Source organism: Meleagris gallopavo, chromosome 2 (genome assembly GCF_905368555.1).
Source record: "Meleagris gallopavo chromosome 2, MGAL_WU_HG_1.1, whole genome shotgun sequence".
NCBI lineage: Eukaryota > Metazoa > Chordata > Aves > Galliformes > Phasianidae > Meleagris > Meleagris gallopavo.
In genome coordinates, this window is record NC_139405.1 from 22,338,915 (window position 1) to 22,356,088 (window position 17,174).

The window sequence follows — 17,174 nt, forward strand, 5'->3', positions numbered from 1 at the left end:
GATGACCAACACATCACTAGTGAAAACTGCTATGCAATAAAATAACCCACAGCCACCTGAATTTATAAATTCTTCTAAGAAAGTAACGTGTGCCAAACCAAGCAATTCCGATGAATTATATTGGATGCCTATAGATTTCATAGAAAAAAATTTGCAAAGAGCTGCATCTGCACAAAGACATACATGCATTCATGCTTCTGAAGGAAAATAAATTCTCACGTCCAGGTATTTTCACTTGAGCATAAACCTGTAAGATTATTAACTATAATAAAGCCCTAAAATGGATGCTAAAACCACGTTTGAGGGCAGCATCAGACATTCCAAAAACATATATAAGCTGAGTATATAAAGGCAAGTTTCAACTAGAAAGCTTTAATGTGATTTGTGGTACTTTAAAAGCACACTTATAACAATTTTAATACTTTAAAATATTGGAGCTTAGTCCCAAAGAGAAACAGCTAGCGCTAAACTGCCATTTAATGGAATTTTTGCGCCCTCTCTCCACACTCTACTTTATAAATAAACCTCTAGACTTTATATTGATTTTTTTTTAACATGATAGATCGAGCCTCTCTGGCAGAGAGGGCTGAGGACCAGCCCATGAAAAATTACAGATTCACAATTTCTGAAAGGGACAACAATAACAAAACTCCCACAGGAAAACTACCACACCATAATGCATATATGTGCATGCTTATTGCTCTTCAGATCTGCAGTGTGTATGTACATACACATATCAAGTCCTATTTGCTAAGCTTACTTCAGAAACAATTAAAAGAATATGATACACAGTTACATCACGTGCCGTACATCCTTTTCAGTTACAAAGCACAAACTCGTTTCAGTGTGACCTAAGTAACGCTCTGAAGTTACATGGGTCACGCCACCAGGGAGGAGGATGTTCTGTAGTAGTAGTTCAAGTGCGGGAGATGAAAAGGTAAAATCCTTCAAGAAAGTCTTGATGGTAAATAGAGGAACAGCAAGCCTATGTTAGTGCACTCAGCAGGTGTTGCAGCCTCCGGGGTCCCGCGCCAGACAGCTCATCAGGATACTGCCCTGCTGACCCAAATTCTGCAACTAGCTCTTCCTCTGCGAGCGTCACCAAGCGCGTTTGCGGTCACGCTGTGAGATCACAGCTCCTCCTGCATCCAAGCTAGGAAATATACTGCAGCGGCAGATTGAAAAGTTACCGCTTGTGCATGGCCGGGAGTGGAATGGACTCATAACCCACTGTTAGTTTTCTGACACAGACAGTGACAACGTGGCTCACATGATCCATTATTCAGTTACCAACATTTTGCTAAGGATAAGCAGAGCAGCTGATGCCGTGAGTTGGATTTCTCACATAAGGAAGAACATGGAAGGCAACAAGGACAACAAAAAGAAAACACAACAGAAAGCTGTCAGCAAAACCTAACCTTAGTAAGTACAATCACAGATATTTTGTAGTAGTTCATCTTTATTCCACTTGGGTTGTCTCTCCTTAGTGCAATTTATTTCTTTAAACCTGGATCTATTCACTGCACATACATGTGACTAGATTAAAAAGATTCCTCGCACACATGACAATACAACTTAGTTCGAATTTTTTGCAGGATCTTGCAAACCCTTGTGTGCTTTATTTTAGAAACAAGGACAACAACAAAGAATGAAAAATGCAACATCTGCCATTTCCATATGTGCTCTATATTTTACTAGTTCTTTACCAGAAATAAAAACAACAACAACAAAACAAGAAGACCACCATAAAAAGAATGCTAGAGGCATTATATCTTCTCCGACAGCTTGAAATATGATAATTCTGAATTACTGGGTTCTTGTAACAACTGGCTGTAAGTTTCCCAACAGAAACGCAAAAGGAATGGCAGCTCAGAGAGCTTTTCACTGGGATATAGAGATGGTATGAAAGAAGTACCTGGGATACTGGGGGATTCTTGTTGTGAAATGCCCAAATGATTGTCAGGGAACACAATTGCAGTGTTCCAAGTCCAGAATGACTACAAGCCTCTCCCTATCTTCTCAGTAGTTGCTCTTCTTCAGAGAAGAATAAAAGAAAAGGCTATGGTGGTAATAACCAATAACAATCTAATATACATGCACACACAATACAACAGCAACCAGTGGTACTACAAACAGCTCAGGACTATGTACAGGGAAAGGTGGGGTCAGAAAATGGGAAACAACCAACCTACAGATCTCATTTTAAGTCTCCCACCAGTCTGTACCACCAAGCAGCAGTGCAGTGCACGCCCAGCATAGTTCCTGTGGGCTAAACAGACGTTAGAGGGATGATGCTACTTCCCAGATTCAACCAAGCCAGATGCACAGACTCTAAACCAGGATTAGTGACTTCTCCTCAGAAGTCACATCTCTGAACATCTCTGACATTGAACAATGAAGCCAAAGAACCAGCATTGCTAACAGCCATGCTGCTGCATTGTGAGGACACACACAAACTTCAGAAGCCAGAATTTTCAACTCAACCTCTTTGCTAGCACTGAAGTTGTGCAATTCTTTTTCCCCATTAAAAGTCTAATTTTAAAATACCACCCTGCTTCAGCTCACGAACACCTGCTACTGATAATTATCAAACAACATATGTAAGAGAAAAGAACAGCATATGGCCATACAGCTAACCATGTTGATGAAGAGCTCCTCTCAAACACTAGAAGGGACACACGATTTCACTAGGTTTTCCCAAGAGGCCACCAGCACAATGTGTGTGAGCACTTGCTGCTCCTACACACCGAGCAATGCAAACACGTGTCCCACATTTCTTCCCAGTGCCATGTCTGGGCACAGCCCTTTGAATGTGTGCATACTCCTGCTCTCTGTGAGCATCCTCCGCACTGCCTCCTCCAGTCCCTTGCAGAGGACTATTGTAGAAAAGCTGAGCCAGGAAAGCATCAAAAAATACAAGGTGTGTGAATGGGAGTCTGTAACTATTGCATGCCGAGAGTCTGATCCAAAACTGTTGATGCAAGTTGTTGCTGAACATGGCCTGAAGGCCTCCTCATCCTGCTCCCATAACCAAAGAAACACAGGAAGAGAACACAAATCTCCACGTTCACTGCAGCAATGGATGGTTTTGTTATGACATTTTCTTTTTTTTTTTTTTTTAATAGTAATTGGAATCAGTCCTTTCCTCAATCTTAGACCTCTCCAAATAGTAAAGGTAAATAAAATCATGCTGCATATAGAATGTTGTGCCTGGAAATTTAGAAGCACAAGAATCGGGATGATCGTTATCACTTCGCTTTGTCTCTGTGTGTATTTGGTACCACCATCACTATCATCATCATACACTGTCTGCTGCATGTGATCACCTGAATTTAACAACACATTTCTCTCCTTTCTCTTCTGAATGTGTTTACTTTTCCTCTGAGAAGAGACTTGCTTAAAAATCCCCTTACAATTAACAAACGCAGCAATCAACTTTCCAAAATGCCAGCTTAGATCTGATTCCTGTTTCCCACATTCCAGCCCCACAAACTACCGCAGGAAGACCCCCTCCCCTCTGTTTCACACCACAATGGTTGCCTGGACCCCAGCAGGGCTGTGCTAGTTCTGCTGCATGTATCATTGCCATAAAGCTTTCCTAAGCCAAGCTCAGCTTTGCATATGGGACACGCAGGTAACACCTAATTGCTGCAGTCCCAAAACCTCACCCACCTTGCACGGGCTCCTTCCTGCAGGGCCTGCCTGCTCTCCTGGAGTGAGCACCTCCAAGAAGCCAGCTTGCTGTCCCTCATATACTTAACGCCAAGACAGCAATCCCAAAAACTGTAAACTGCTAGAGGGTCACCACACCAGTCAGGCACACAGAAACGAAGTAAACTGTACTCCCATTGATTTCAAAAGGCTTTAGACCAGATCTTTATTTCTCATATTTCATTGTACAAAGATGCAGTTATGGCTCTTGAATTGCGATGAAGTTAATAGCGTGCCGCAGGCTGCAGGGAAAGACTCACAGCATCAAGCTAGCACTCAGTTAACAATTCAAGGGAGGAGAAAAAAGCCTGAATGCTGTAGCATGGCTGACATAAGCTGTGATGTCATTTCCCTACAAAGACCGGCAAAATAAAAAATAAGATCTTTTTTCAGATCCAAGCTACAGAGATATGTAAATCACCTGGCCTCCATTTCAAATAAACGGTGCGAGATAACCCACAACTTAATAACTCTTCCAGCCTTTATTCCTGCTCTTCAGAGGGCTTCCAAACCACTGCAGGATCAGATCCTCTGGAGAGCAGGAGCCAAGCCACTTGCACAGGCACGCAGCGTTACTGCAGTCCCACCTGGCAGTGCCAGCGCCGTCTGGTTCTCACTCCTCAACACCATGTTTGATTGTTGTTGTTTTTTTTTTTTTCTTTTGGGAGGAAGTAATTTTAAACAAACTATCAAAAAAAAAATAATAATAATCTTACTGTAACAACTATAAAGCAATTTTGGTACAATCACAGCTGAAATTAACATTTCTCTAAGGACATATTAAACAAGCCAACCAAAACTGGTTGGGATCAGAGAGAAAAAGCATCTAAGAACTACAAAAAATACCCAGATAAATTAAGAAAAAATAAATTTCCACCAAACAGACTAGAAGCCACCCACAGAGTTACTGCACTTGAGTAATCCAGAAAAGACTGCACAAGAATTTCACCTTTTTAAATGTATTTTTATTTTTATTTTACCTACCTTTTTAAAACAGTAAAATCACTTTCTCCACCTTCCCCCCCAAAAGGTAACTCTTTGAATACAAACTTTGCCTTAAGTGTTTTGCATACCTATTATGCCAGTAAATAATTTCAGAACTTGAGAACATTCATGAGAAAATTCAACCTGGAGGGTAATTTTCCTGAAGTTTCTACTTGGCAAATGAAAATAGTGTTGGTTTTTTTTACAGATGAATATCCTTCCCTGTAATTGTTTTTCTGTTACCATCATGTAAATTGGTATTTCACACAAATGTGGCTTGAAAACTACCTAATGAAAAGAAAAAAGAAAAAAAAAAAAAAATCAAACCAACCTGCACAGGACAGGGCAGAACAGTACTAATAACATGCAGGCACAGGCTTCTAAATTTACAAGAAAAAAAAAAAAGTGTTGTTGCATAATTTATTTGCTTTCCTACTACTTTCACAGATTAAGAAAGATAGCAACACTATGAGATAAGTAAAAGATTTCTTTTGCCTTTAGCTCAGTAATTTACAAGACTTTAGGTTTTGTCTTTTCTTCTTGTTGTTGTTCGATGGGAAAATACTGTAGAAATAACATTTACCTGAATTCCCAGCCTACAAAGCTTGCTTACAGCAGCTTGATACAGCTGCTCATCCACCAAGCGCCATAACGAAAGACTTACAGTAAATGGTGACTAATCTCTACAGCACATACTGTATGTGTATCACTGAGTCAGCTTGAAAGTTTGTTCATTCACTCGAATGCCGCTTCTTCCATCCCCTTCGCTCTGATCTGCAGACAGACCTGACATCTGGCTCCACTTCATTCAAGGAGACATTCTTATTGCCTTAATAGGCAATAGGTGCAGGTACAAAACGTCCTGATATAGAACAAGACTGACCTAAATAAAAGGTACGTGCCCACACAACTGCAGAAAAGCCAACCAGCCAAACAAAAAAGATGCCGTGTTTGCCATGAGCACAAAACCCTGAGCTCCATAAGGAAGGAGGTACCAAAAGAAATCCCCAGTTCCCACTTTTTTCTAACAGTTTGGCAGCCTAGTTGTGCAAAGCACGTGAGAAAGAACAAGTTTAAGTGATCCAATCTGCTAGTAGCAAAAGCCAAACAACACAGGCACATACTACAGACAGCTAGAATGACCACGTATGACTTTGCATTTGATGGAAGCTAAAATAAGATGCCCTGTTCATTTGTTCTCTTTTTTCATTTCTCGCAATTTACATAATTAGTGGTACGGATTTTCCAGAAATAACCTGAAAGTAAAAGTTCCACCTAGAAAAACTGTGCTAAGTACAGTGTGGGGCTTAAATTTAAAGATTTTTTTCACATCGTTGAAGCACATCATCTGCTTTGTAATTACAACTCTTCAACTAGAAAAGTGTACTTATTATAGCATAATATAACTACAGGTAAGAGCTGGCTTAACACACTGACCCAATCTTGCACCTTCATTCAAACGGTCACACAAATAGTTAAACTGATTACAGCACGAATAGACATTGCTACAGATGACTAAAAATTGAAAACCGTGGCCCAATACAAAGCATACTTAATCCAACAGAAGCTTCTCCATCACCCAGCTTTACACAGCAATCTACATGACGTCTCCACAAAGTCAGCATTGCAGCCTTACGAGTTTTGGACAAGCGCCTACTGGCTGAGAGCTGGTCTTTAAAACCAGATGAGCCTATGTTATTTTAATGAACCTCTACTTTAACTAACGATCAGTTAGTTAGCCTAGGGATCATATGCTAACAGACTCGAAGCAAGAAAGTATCGTTCCCTTCATATATTATTGTAATTCTGCGGTACTAGGCTATCATTTATAACTGCACACTCAATATTCAGATTAAAATTTCTTCTGAAAGTTGGAAATCTTGGAAATAACAGTCTGCTAGCACTTTATTTTATCACCCCTGCTCGTATCTGGCAGAATCTCACTGTGCAGGCAGCCACAGTTAGCTTACCATACATGCCTTTCATTAACAAAACAGCACTTAACCCAGTGTCTTTTTTCTGTGCACCTCCCTTCTCAGGTGTATTATTTCTTTAAATCTAAAGCCATTTTTGACTTCAAAGACTAATTTTTACTATGAGCAAAATGAAGGGTAAAATTCATCCTCTGCAATGCAGTTTTGGTTTTCGAGCCTACAAATGGAGAAGCCTTTTTTCATTTTACCTGCAAGGCATATTCTCTTATTCATGCTTTTTCATTATAATAGCAGCAACTTTAGAAAAGTATTAAAGTTCATTATAATCCAACTCTTTCAAAACTTCACAGTCCTGGAAAAAAAAAAAAATCACTTTTCTTCAGGTAAATTTTTCTTCTCTCATTTTCTGCTTTTATCAAACACACACGTGGGCAGTAGCAATACATTTTTATCTTGATCCATGCAACTCAGATAACAGTTTACTCAGCTGACAGAATAGAACAAGCCTAAATGATGAAAAAAATCAGAGGATTTCTGTCTATCACCTCCACTGAGAAGTCTCTTCCAGACTTGAAAACACACAGTATCAATGAAAAAGAAAAGAGAGAGAAGCTACCTGCCTACACCTCTGCAAACATTCTAGCTTAAAAGAATTACTGCCATCTTAAATGAAGATATGTCCCTACTGCACTCATAACATTTTGTTTCAACACAGTTATGAATACGAATCTCACTTTTTCATGCTTAAATTGTCTGAATTGGCTAATTCAGCAACTTCCCTCACTCCCCTCTGTAACTGATGCTTTCCCATGCACGCTTACAGAAGCAGGTGTGGATGCTTTACAAGGCATTCCTGCGGATGAAAACTGCAAGGTAATGAGTGCTTCACTGCCTGCATTCAGAGGCACCTACTAAAGCAGGTAGCTGTCTCCAATAACCCATGCTATCTTGGTATGACTAGGATGGTGAGGGTTCTTCTGGACAGAGGAGAGAATACCGCTGCGGCTGCTCCAATGCATACGAAAATACTGCATCCTGCCCTGCTTGGAATTCTCCTGCTAAGTTGTGCTGCCAAAGAAAGAACTTCAAACAGCTTAACTCGGTCCTTTTATATCAAGCATCCTTGTTGAGCATCTCACCACTAAAGCATGTCAATCTGTGAGATGGTTTTCTGCCCTATTTTCGCCAGGAACTCATTAGAATATCACTGCAAGTACTTGTTTATTATCACTGCTGTGATGCCGAATTCACGTTTTTACACTGATCAATAAAAACTAAGTCAACGCACCACACACCCAGCCCACACATGAAGAAAACTCATTTAACAAGGAGATCAAAGCTTTATATCTTCTATTGCTGTAAAGTCACAACCAGCCTGTTGGTTTTGCCAGTTATCTTTGAAGAATGATTGGAAATGAACGAAAATGTAATTCTGGAAGCACATACTGAAATTGGAGATATAAAACAGAGATAGGAGGACACATGCAAATAACCACGTGGGAGACCCTTGCTTGAATTCGAATTGCACGGCAGGCCAACAAGACGGCTGAAGTATCAACGCTCCTGAAAAGTCTCCATGTAGGCGGACATTAAATATTTCTTTTGTTCCATCAAAATTCACAGGGTTAGCAACTGGAGTGCTCCCACCCACTCCTTTCAATACATCAGGGGCACAAGCAGCAACCAAACCACCACACTCAAAGCTGAGCTACACGTAACTTAAACTTGTGGTTCGGGGGACTACAACCTCTTGCGTTCAGCAGACACGGCTTTGGTAACTGTCACAGAGTTTGTGTGAAGTCCCACAGCAACCCAGGAGCTATTGCTAGTAGCTACTTTCAGCCTCCAGAGAGAGCACAAGCTGCGGTGCTCTTGCTGCTGATATAAGCACACATCCAACCCGAAGACAACCACCCAGATCCTATGCTCAGGATAAGACAAAATGAGAGACAGCCAAGGGGAAACAACAGGGAAGATATTTAAGGAACTCTGTCTACATCTCAGGGCTTTGGTGCACTGAATTTTTGGAAAAAGAAAGCTCAGTTTAGCCACATAAAGTCTTCTAAGTACTAATAATTGTGGCAGACGTGAATCACGTGAAGAATGGCCAGTGTCCCCATTTTATTTAATATTCCACTGCTGTTGTAAACACTTCAAATCTTAACTTAACTTGGAAAGAGCCAGTAACTAGGAAATTTGCATGAGAAGAAAATGGTACTATTTACTATCAAGCTGATTTTCCGGTACAAACAGGTTCTTCCACCAGTATGGCTTCTCTGTTCCCAGGAGTCCATAGGGCAGCAGCAGAGACACAGCACTCAGCACACAAGCCCAGCAGGAGAAAGGGCCTCCTGACAAACAACCCCACTTACCTGTTTCTGCATCACGCATTACTACGCTATCCAAAAGAATATTCAATCTCCAGTTTCTGATCAAATTGAGCAGTAATAGCATCTTATCTTATGCCTTCAAACATTCACAAATCTATAATTCAGTATTTCCAAATCTGCTGGACTTTGAAATTTTATTCAAAATTAAAGTACATGGAAGTAAAAAAAAAAAAAAAAAAAAAAAAAAAAAAGTATTACAGCACATGAATAATACAGTTCCTTCTTACAGATTAATTACATTCAATTCTGCACACATAGCATAGGACTATTTCAACTCATGCAAAGCTACAAGAGCATTCATTTCACCAGAACTCCCTTAAGAACATCATACTGCAAGAGTGCCCATCTGCATTTGTGCCACAGGACAGTAGTGTTTACCCCACTGACTGCTTCAAAACTATGTGCCAGACTGTACTGGGTGTTCTGTTAAGAAAATGAAAGAAGTTACTATTTAGGTCAAGTGTAAGATTAAGAGGGGGGGGGAGGGGAAGGCTTGTTAATATAGCTGTAATTGGCATAGCCCTCCAAATGTAAATAGTGATCCTTCCAAGGAAAGGCATTTCTAGTTTAGATTTGGCACGTGAAACTTGAAACTGGGAAAAATACTGTTCTGCTAATACAACTGGAGATCAGACAAGATTCTTACCCACCCAGAACGGTTGCAAAACCTCTTGATCCTCTAACATACATTATTTTATAAGCAGTTTTTGGTTTAAATGAGAGAATGCATTCAAGGACATTTCTAAACCCATTAGTATCAGAGTTTTTCTTTTAAATAAAAAAGTCGCCTACAGACTTTGCTCCTATCCTCCCCACACCCCCTAAATACCCATACACTAAAATATATATAAATAAAGGAAATGAAACTTCCCCATCAATGAAAATAGTGTATGTGGGGGAGAGTGGAGAAAAAAGACAAAAATGAGTGTAGAACATCTCTGTATGGTCAACTAAGAATCAACTTTTAAGATAGAGAACTTTGGCCATTACCAAATTTTAAATGTAATAGTCACTTACTTCACAGGTTTGGGTAAGATTTATTTGTTAAACATTGGTGTAGAAGGAGTTATTTAGAATTTAAAGTTCACTCAAAAAGAAAGTACTTGATGTAGGCTCTGTATCTCAAATGGACTCTGTTATCCTTGAAGAGACCTTGTGACAGGGTGAACAAAAAATCTCCTACCTCTGAAAGCAGAGCAGCAAACAATTCAACATTTAACCTATATGTGTTCTGCTGGAGCAATCCTTTCCCAACCCATGTTTTTGCAGTCTTAACATCATTCTAAGGTTAGCTGGAGCTTTTAGTTCCCGAGCCAAAGCTTTCCCTCATTACTGAACAAAGATTTTAGACAAACAACAAAATAACAATAAAATATATATAAAAAAGAGCATCTACAACAATCCTGCTTTGCTATAAATGCAAGTAAGTCTAAATGTGAAAAAAAAAATAATAAAAAGGCAAAACAAAACCTTGCAGCACAGCACTTCAAGGACATATCACAATGCAGTCTCTATCAAAATTCTTACAATGAGCACTTGACGAGAGGAGGGAGGGGAAAGGCAGCAACCATTTTCTTGCTGGACTAAAAAGACTTGAGAAATTTTGTGATAAGGGCCAGGATGGCTGCTTTGCAAAGGTCTCAACAGTGGAGTAGGGAAACTTGGCATGTGGGGCTGTGTATGTGGAAAATAAAGTGACCAGCAGATGGAAAGCTGAAGATCAGAGATTTGGATGAAATTCTAACAAATTTTGAACTGTAAACTGGAGAAAGACAAGCCTCCTTCCCCTCAACACCCACATTCCTCCCCCTCCCCAAAAAAAGAAAAAAAAAAAAATCTGCTACCTTTTGAGTTTACATCATATCAGCACCTTGGGTCTTTCCAGAGCAAATCATCAGTCACTATGAAAACTTAGGTGGGATGTTTGTGTGAGACACATTACCCTTTGTTACAGAGTTAAGCTGAAACCACAAGACTCATTTCACTCAGAACCTCAAAATATACCCAACCCTACGGAACTCACTCAAAATGTTGCAAGACCCCCACTGTAACGTGAAATCTAATCTCTAAAAAACACCCCATTACAGGGTAATCTGTTAAAAACTTGCTGCGAGTCCCCCAAATCACCACCTTCTTGAGGAGAAAGTAACAGACTGGGTGCTTGCCTTCTGTTTTCAGAGGCAGCAGGCTGTATCACAGAATCAGAGAATCACAGAATGGTTTGCGTTGGAGGGGACTTCAAAGCCCACCCATTCCCAACCCCAGCAGTAGGCAGGGCTATCCCTCCCAGCTCAGGCTGCCCAGGGCCCCATCCAACCTGGCCTTGAATGCCTGCAGGAATGGGGCTCCCACAGCTTCTCCAGGCAGATTGTAGCCTGAATGCATTTTCCAGCTTTTCACACCCATCGATGCTGCCCTTTTCTCAGCAGAACTCTCTGAAAGGTAGACCAGGGGAAAGCAGGGAAACAGCACAGGATTTGAGTTGTTCCTTCTGATTGATACCAAGTGCCCATGTTGTAAGGGTAGGTTGTTCCCCAGAACTGGGTCTGCACTGCTGGGGCCTGGAGGTCCCAGAGCAGTGGTGCTCTGAGCCCTTTACTTCAAGCAGGCCTACGCCACATGGACACTGCTGGGGACCATGCAGCAACGCAGCCAAGCAAGGGACAGAAAATGGACGCCTGCTCTAAACAACCAGCATGAAGCAGGGCTGACGGGCATTCTTCTGGCTGGACTCTACCGAGAGAGATGAGCACGGAGAGGGTGCAAGGTCTGTGCTCAGCACCTTGAGACCCTAAGGGGAAAGCCTGCCCCAAACTCTGCAAGGTGACATCATGCACGAACACAAGCTGCTCACAGGTGGGAGCCATGTACCTCTGCAACCTGTCTGGTTGCAAGCAAAGGGTTAAAAATAAATAAATAACTAAAACAGATGAAACTTAGGCCACTGTTCTTTGAGCTGTGCTCAGAAACACTCTTTGAAGGAAGAGTGCCTTTCTTAAAATATATTTGAATGTGCTATTTTAGTCTTTATCTTAGAAGGCCTGATTTCCCCTTACAGCCCTGCAATTGATGACAATAATAGGTTTCTCGGAGCCAGTCAAGTCAGAGAGGTTTTATACCTTTATATGTGGCAACCCATACAGAGTTTGCTGCCTTCATTTTTTTAGTGCCAAATGCAGTTCCCCATCCCACGACACTGACAGGCACAGCAATCCAGTTGCTCACTGCCACTGCTGGTGCTGTTCAACGTGCATGAGTATATGAGTGCCTGGAAGCCAAGACCCAACAGAACTGATGCCTGCGCTTGCAGATGTGGCTATCTTCATTGCAGAGGTGTGGGAGAGGCAAAAGGATCACTCTGATTTTAGAGGCAGAAAAATATGCCATTCTGATCACAGTTCTTCATTGGAAGCTATGCAGTATCAAAAAAAGCCTAAAAGAGGGGAAACAAATTGTTGCCCCATCCCCAATTACTTTGCATCTATCAAACACGGGTTTTTGTTTGTTTTTTTGTTTTTTTAAAGTATTTCTAAGGAAGCTGAAATGAAACTGCCTTATCTCGCAAGTTGCTATGACACATCATAAAGAGACACAGCCTTCCAGCACCAGAATCTCACAATGACAATACAGATCCCAGGGCCGCTCTCTCTCAGCTCACTGCTGTCTTTACAGAACTGGGAAAGGAGAGGAAGGCCCTCACCAAGCAACTTTCTTAGAGACCTATATTCCCTGCTAGGTTGGAATAAACCAAAAATGACAATAATAGTTTAAAACATTCACAGCAGAATATTATGTCACTGCTTTACAAAACCTCTAGTACATTACATGACTGTTTTTATATACTTTTCTCACACTCGTTACAGATGCTAAATTACAATCCCAGTTTACAAAAGCAAACCTCCCTATATCCCTGGAAATGGCCCAAAGAAGCACACGCAATGGAATTCTGAGCTTAAAACCTAGGAAATCCCTCTTCCTACCTAGCCCTGTTGAGTGCTTCCCAAAAGCAAAGCAACCTGAAAAGACTTGCTCTATGGTCCTAGACCCAAATCAGAGGCATGTGATCGGCGGAGGCCAGCAACACAAAGTGAGTATCACATGGAGATTTCATTCAGCCTCCAAACGTAACGTGAGTCAGTGTTAGATAGGGAGGTTACTCATGCTATGGTTACTCACAGGTCCCTACCTGGCCCCACTGTGCTCAGGGCAGGGCATGCATTAATGGCAGGGCTGCTGAGTGCCACCCTTACCAGTGTACCTACAGGCTGAGCCCACACTCTGTGCCCAGGCTGGCATCCACAGTGAAGCCCATGTGATCGTTCAAGTTGAATTACTCATATTTGAGTTATCTAGACACGCTGGTTTGACTGACGCCCTCATAATGCTGCTCAGCCCCTTGCTGGAGTCTCCCAACTTCAGAAACTTGATCTACTTATCAGCTGCAGCAGAAAGGATCATAAAAGCATTTATGCGCAACAAAAGCTTGGAGTGTAGCATGTAGGAGCCCTCTCCTTCTTCCAAAGTATGTGAGATCATTAGCTATAGAAGAAAAATGCACGATATGTTTTCTTCATATGAAAAAATTGCTTACCTAAATTCTAACTTAACAGTCCATTTGGCATGACTTTCCTTTACGAATTACAAAGCCACAGGTTAACTTTTACAATATATATGCATACGTGGAGCATTGATGAAGCAGCACTTGGGATATTAAAATTCCAACCTCGGCTAAGGCTCAGAAAAGCAGATAACAATGAGTCACAGAATATCCTGAGTTGGAAGGGATCCACAAGGATCACCGAGTCCAACTCCTGCCTTCACACAGCAACACCCAAAATCAGACCCTATGTTTGAGAACATACCAGGAACATCATGCCACATCCCCACAGCAGGTGGCAAAGTGAAATGGGCATTTCTGGGGAAACACTGTCTTATGAGGAATGTAGTGGTGACAGCACACCCTCCAGTCAAGGAAGGAGGCAGTCCCAGCAAGGTGCCTGCAGGCCAGCCGGGATGCAGGGCTGAAGGAGCAGCGGGGCAAGGCCCAAACTGGCCTGGAGGGCTCTCTGCAGCACACACAGCAGAATTACAGCTGTCAGAGATATAAAACTTCACCCTTGTGATTACCTGCTTAACATGCAATTAAGTGCTTTGCAGCCTTTTCCATAAGTAGTTCAGCTATGGGTCACTGTATCCATTTCACTGCTATTAGATTAGTCTGTTAAACCCTATGAACATCATTGGCGTTGGTCATGTTCGGCATGGCTGTGCCGGAACACGACAAGAGGTCCGGATGCTACTGGATGAGATCGTCGGCATCACCAAGTTTCACACCTTGGCTATTCCAGCCTGAGCGGCAGGCACGAAACCGATCTGAGAAGCCGGCAGAGGATGAGTAGGCATTATCCACTTACTGACTGGTGAACTGCCAGTTCATTTCACTTGCAAATCATCCCTCCGGTACTTAAGCATCTGGCTGGCAGCTTTTGGTCATTACCCCGTACTGTGACAGCACACAAAACCCAGCCGTCCCGCACTCCAGCAGTTTCCCATTCTAGGGGGAGAGCAGAAGTCATTCCCCACTCCTGCGAGGCACCTCCGCACCGCGACCAGTCGGACTCCGCCACCTCGGGCGGGGACACGCGCGGGTCCCCTCGGCGGCGCGGGGACACGCACACCCCGCCGGGCTCCGCACGTTGACAACTTCCTCGCGGCGGCCCCGCGCCTCCCTCCCTCTCTCCCTCCCTCTCTCCCTCCCTTCCTCCCGCCGCTCCGCGCGGCTCCGCCGCCGGCCCCGCCCGGAGCAGCCCGCCGCAGCGGGCAGGTAGGGGCCGGGCAGCCCCCGCCGCGGCCCCGCGGGAAGGAGGAGGATGAGGCGGCTGCGGGCAGGGCCTCGGCGGTGCGGACCGAAAGTGAGCTGCAAACTTTTTTTTTTTTTTTTTTTTTTTTTTCCAATTTTGCAAGCGAAGCCCCAGCTCATGCAAAAATGAAACTTGCGAAGCGCTGCCCTACCTGGCGCCAAGTCTGCAACAAGTGCACGGGGGCCGGCACGAGGGGCTCTAATTTTTCTCTCTTTTGGGCGCCGCGCGAGCGACCGCACAATTAATTGATCACCGCGCTGCCGGGGCCGGGTCCTACTTTACTTACAGCGCAGCCCGTAAACAAATATCGCTCCGCCAGGAAACGCAACTCTCCCGGCCCGCACGGCCCGGCTCCGCCGCCAGCACCCGCCCCGGCCCCCGCCCGCCCAGCACATGGCGGGTCTGCGCCCCGCGGGGAGGCTGCGGAGCGGTCGCTTACCTCCGGCACGGCCTCCCGCGGCGGCTCCGGCCGCGCCGCCCTTCCCTCGCCCGTGATGCACGAAATCCCGCTGTCAGCAAATCGCTGTCAAATTATTTTCTCGCAAAAGAGCGAGGAGAGGAGGGAAAAAAAAAAAAAAAAAAAAAGCAGAAGCAGAAGGGGGAGGAGGCAGCTGGAGGCGACGGGATCCCTCCGCCGCGATGGGTCTGGCTCTGGGTAGCGAAGCAGGAAGTAAGGTGTCGGCGGCGCCGCGGCCGCGGCCGCCCGGCCCCGCGGCGGGGCGAGGGCGAGGGGCGCCCGCCGCCCCCGGGGCCCGCTCCGCCCGCTCCGCTCCGCCGTGCCGCGGCCCCCCCCCGGCGGCCCCTCCTCTCGGCGCAGGTGCCGGGGCGACCGGCAGAGAGCTGTCAGAGGCTGCCGGCGGTGCTCGGGCCGGCCGCGGGCTCCCGGCGCCGCATGCCGCAGGGCGGAGGGGCCGGAGCCGGCTCCCGCCCGGCCGGCGGCACCGCCGTCCCTCCCCCGCGGCGCTGAGGGAGGGGGAGCCCGGCGGCCGAAGGATGGGGTCCCGCCGCCCGGGCTGTGAGGGAGCGGCCGGGCCGCGTCACCCCCCGCCCCGCCGCCTGGGGAAGCCGAGACCGGGGGGGGGCGGCGGCGGCGGCGCCGGGAGAGGAAAGTTGTGCCGGGTTCTGTCAGCAGGGCTGGTCGGCTCCGGGCGGGTTGAGAGGGTTAAGCGGGAAGTTCACGCTTTCTCACAGCGAGCCCCGTGGAAAGTTGCCGCTCTGGCCGCTGCTTTTTGCCTCTGCTAGTCTTAAGCTGTCCCTTTCTTTCCCCGTTAATTCTGCAGAAGGGTTCTGGTGGCGTTCCTTCCCGGCCCTGCCTCCCCTGAGCTGGGAATATACGTTACATTGCACCAAAACGTTCCCTTGCGGGGAAGGATTTCGCATCTCGAGGACGGAGACGCGGTGCGCGCGCGGCTCCTGCGGCGCTCCGTGAGAGCTCAGGGAGTTACTGTGAGAAACCATGGCTGGGGAGAGAGAAACCGAAACGGGCTGGTGAGGGCCTACTTCTGCCTTCAGAAGACAAGGAAGAAGAAAAAAGACAAAACTCTCCCTGGTTATGGCTGCAACAGAAATAGGGCTGTGGCATGTTAACGTCTCTGTTTCAGCCTTACGTTGTAATGGTTACCAGCAGCCTCATTTCGTTTTTATGGTCATCATGGTTTCCTGGTTGCATGACACTTCCATTCGGCCACTGTTCTTAATAATTTAACCTTTTATGAGATTGTTTTGATTTACAGTGCAGATTAGAGCAGACTGAAAAAAGCATGATATCACCCACTGGCTGTTAGCTCCTCTGTGCCCCATGCAAAGGTCTCTGCTGTTTAAGATGTCAGGAGAGAGGTCTCATTTTCCTTCCCCAGCCAGCCAGTCATTTTCTAATTTTATTTTTACTTAAGTGAAAAATCGCATTCAGATACTGTAACTTTGCCGTGCTGAGCTGTGCAGAATCTACACTGAGTTTTGGATTCAATGGATGGTTTGTTTGCTCATTGGAGTCCCAAGTCACATAAACTATGTTGAAAATAGAATTAAAACCACAGCTCGACATGTGCCGTGCCTCTGTTTGTTTTTTGTGTCTAGTCTGAAGCCCAGAATAGCCCATATTGCTTGGGATTTCCAAAGTGACTTCTGAAAATAAGCTGCGTGATATAACAGTCTGTATGGCTTTCTCGCAGCATCTCAACTTGTTCAGCTGATCGATGTGAACAGATCCGCACTGAGTTGGTGAGGTGGTACTTCATTTAACTGGAGCTTGCAGGCTTGAGTTGCAATTCTCAAAGCAAAATCAAACGTATGGT

General features: G+C 44.6%; 1 protein-coding gene and 1 long non-coding RNA gene across 5 annotated transcripts in view; one reads left to right on the plus strand and one right to left on the minus strand.

Annotated features, from left to right (window-relative positions):
• Positions 1 to 16,163, minus strand: part of TRERF1 (transcriptional regulating factor 1) — a 100,538-nt gene extending 84,375 nt beyond the window's left edge. For 3 of the 4 annotated variants that reach the window (XM_085219319.1, XM_085219321.1, XM_085219318.1), the window contains exon 1: positions 15,320 to 16,163. The gene's annotated coding sequence lies outside the window, so the exon portion shown is untranslated. Of the gene's footprint in view, positions 1 to 15,031; positions 15,156 to 15,319 lie in introns of those variants that run through there. The other variant, XM_085219320.1, reaches the window with a different exon arrangement.
• Positions 14,700 to 16,926, plus strand: LOC146544897 (uncharacterized). The gene is made up of 2 exons (XR_014881966.1): positions 14,700 to 14,931; positions 16,161 to 16,926. It is a non-coding gene; the product is annotated as an uncharacterized LOC146544897 (long non-coding RNA).
• The last annotated feature ends 248 nt before the right edge of the window (positions 16,927 to 17,174 follow it).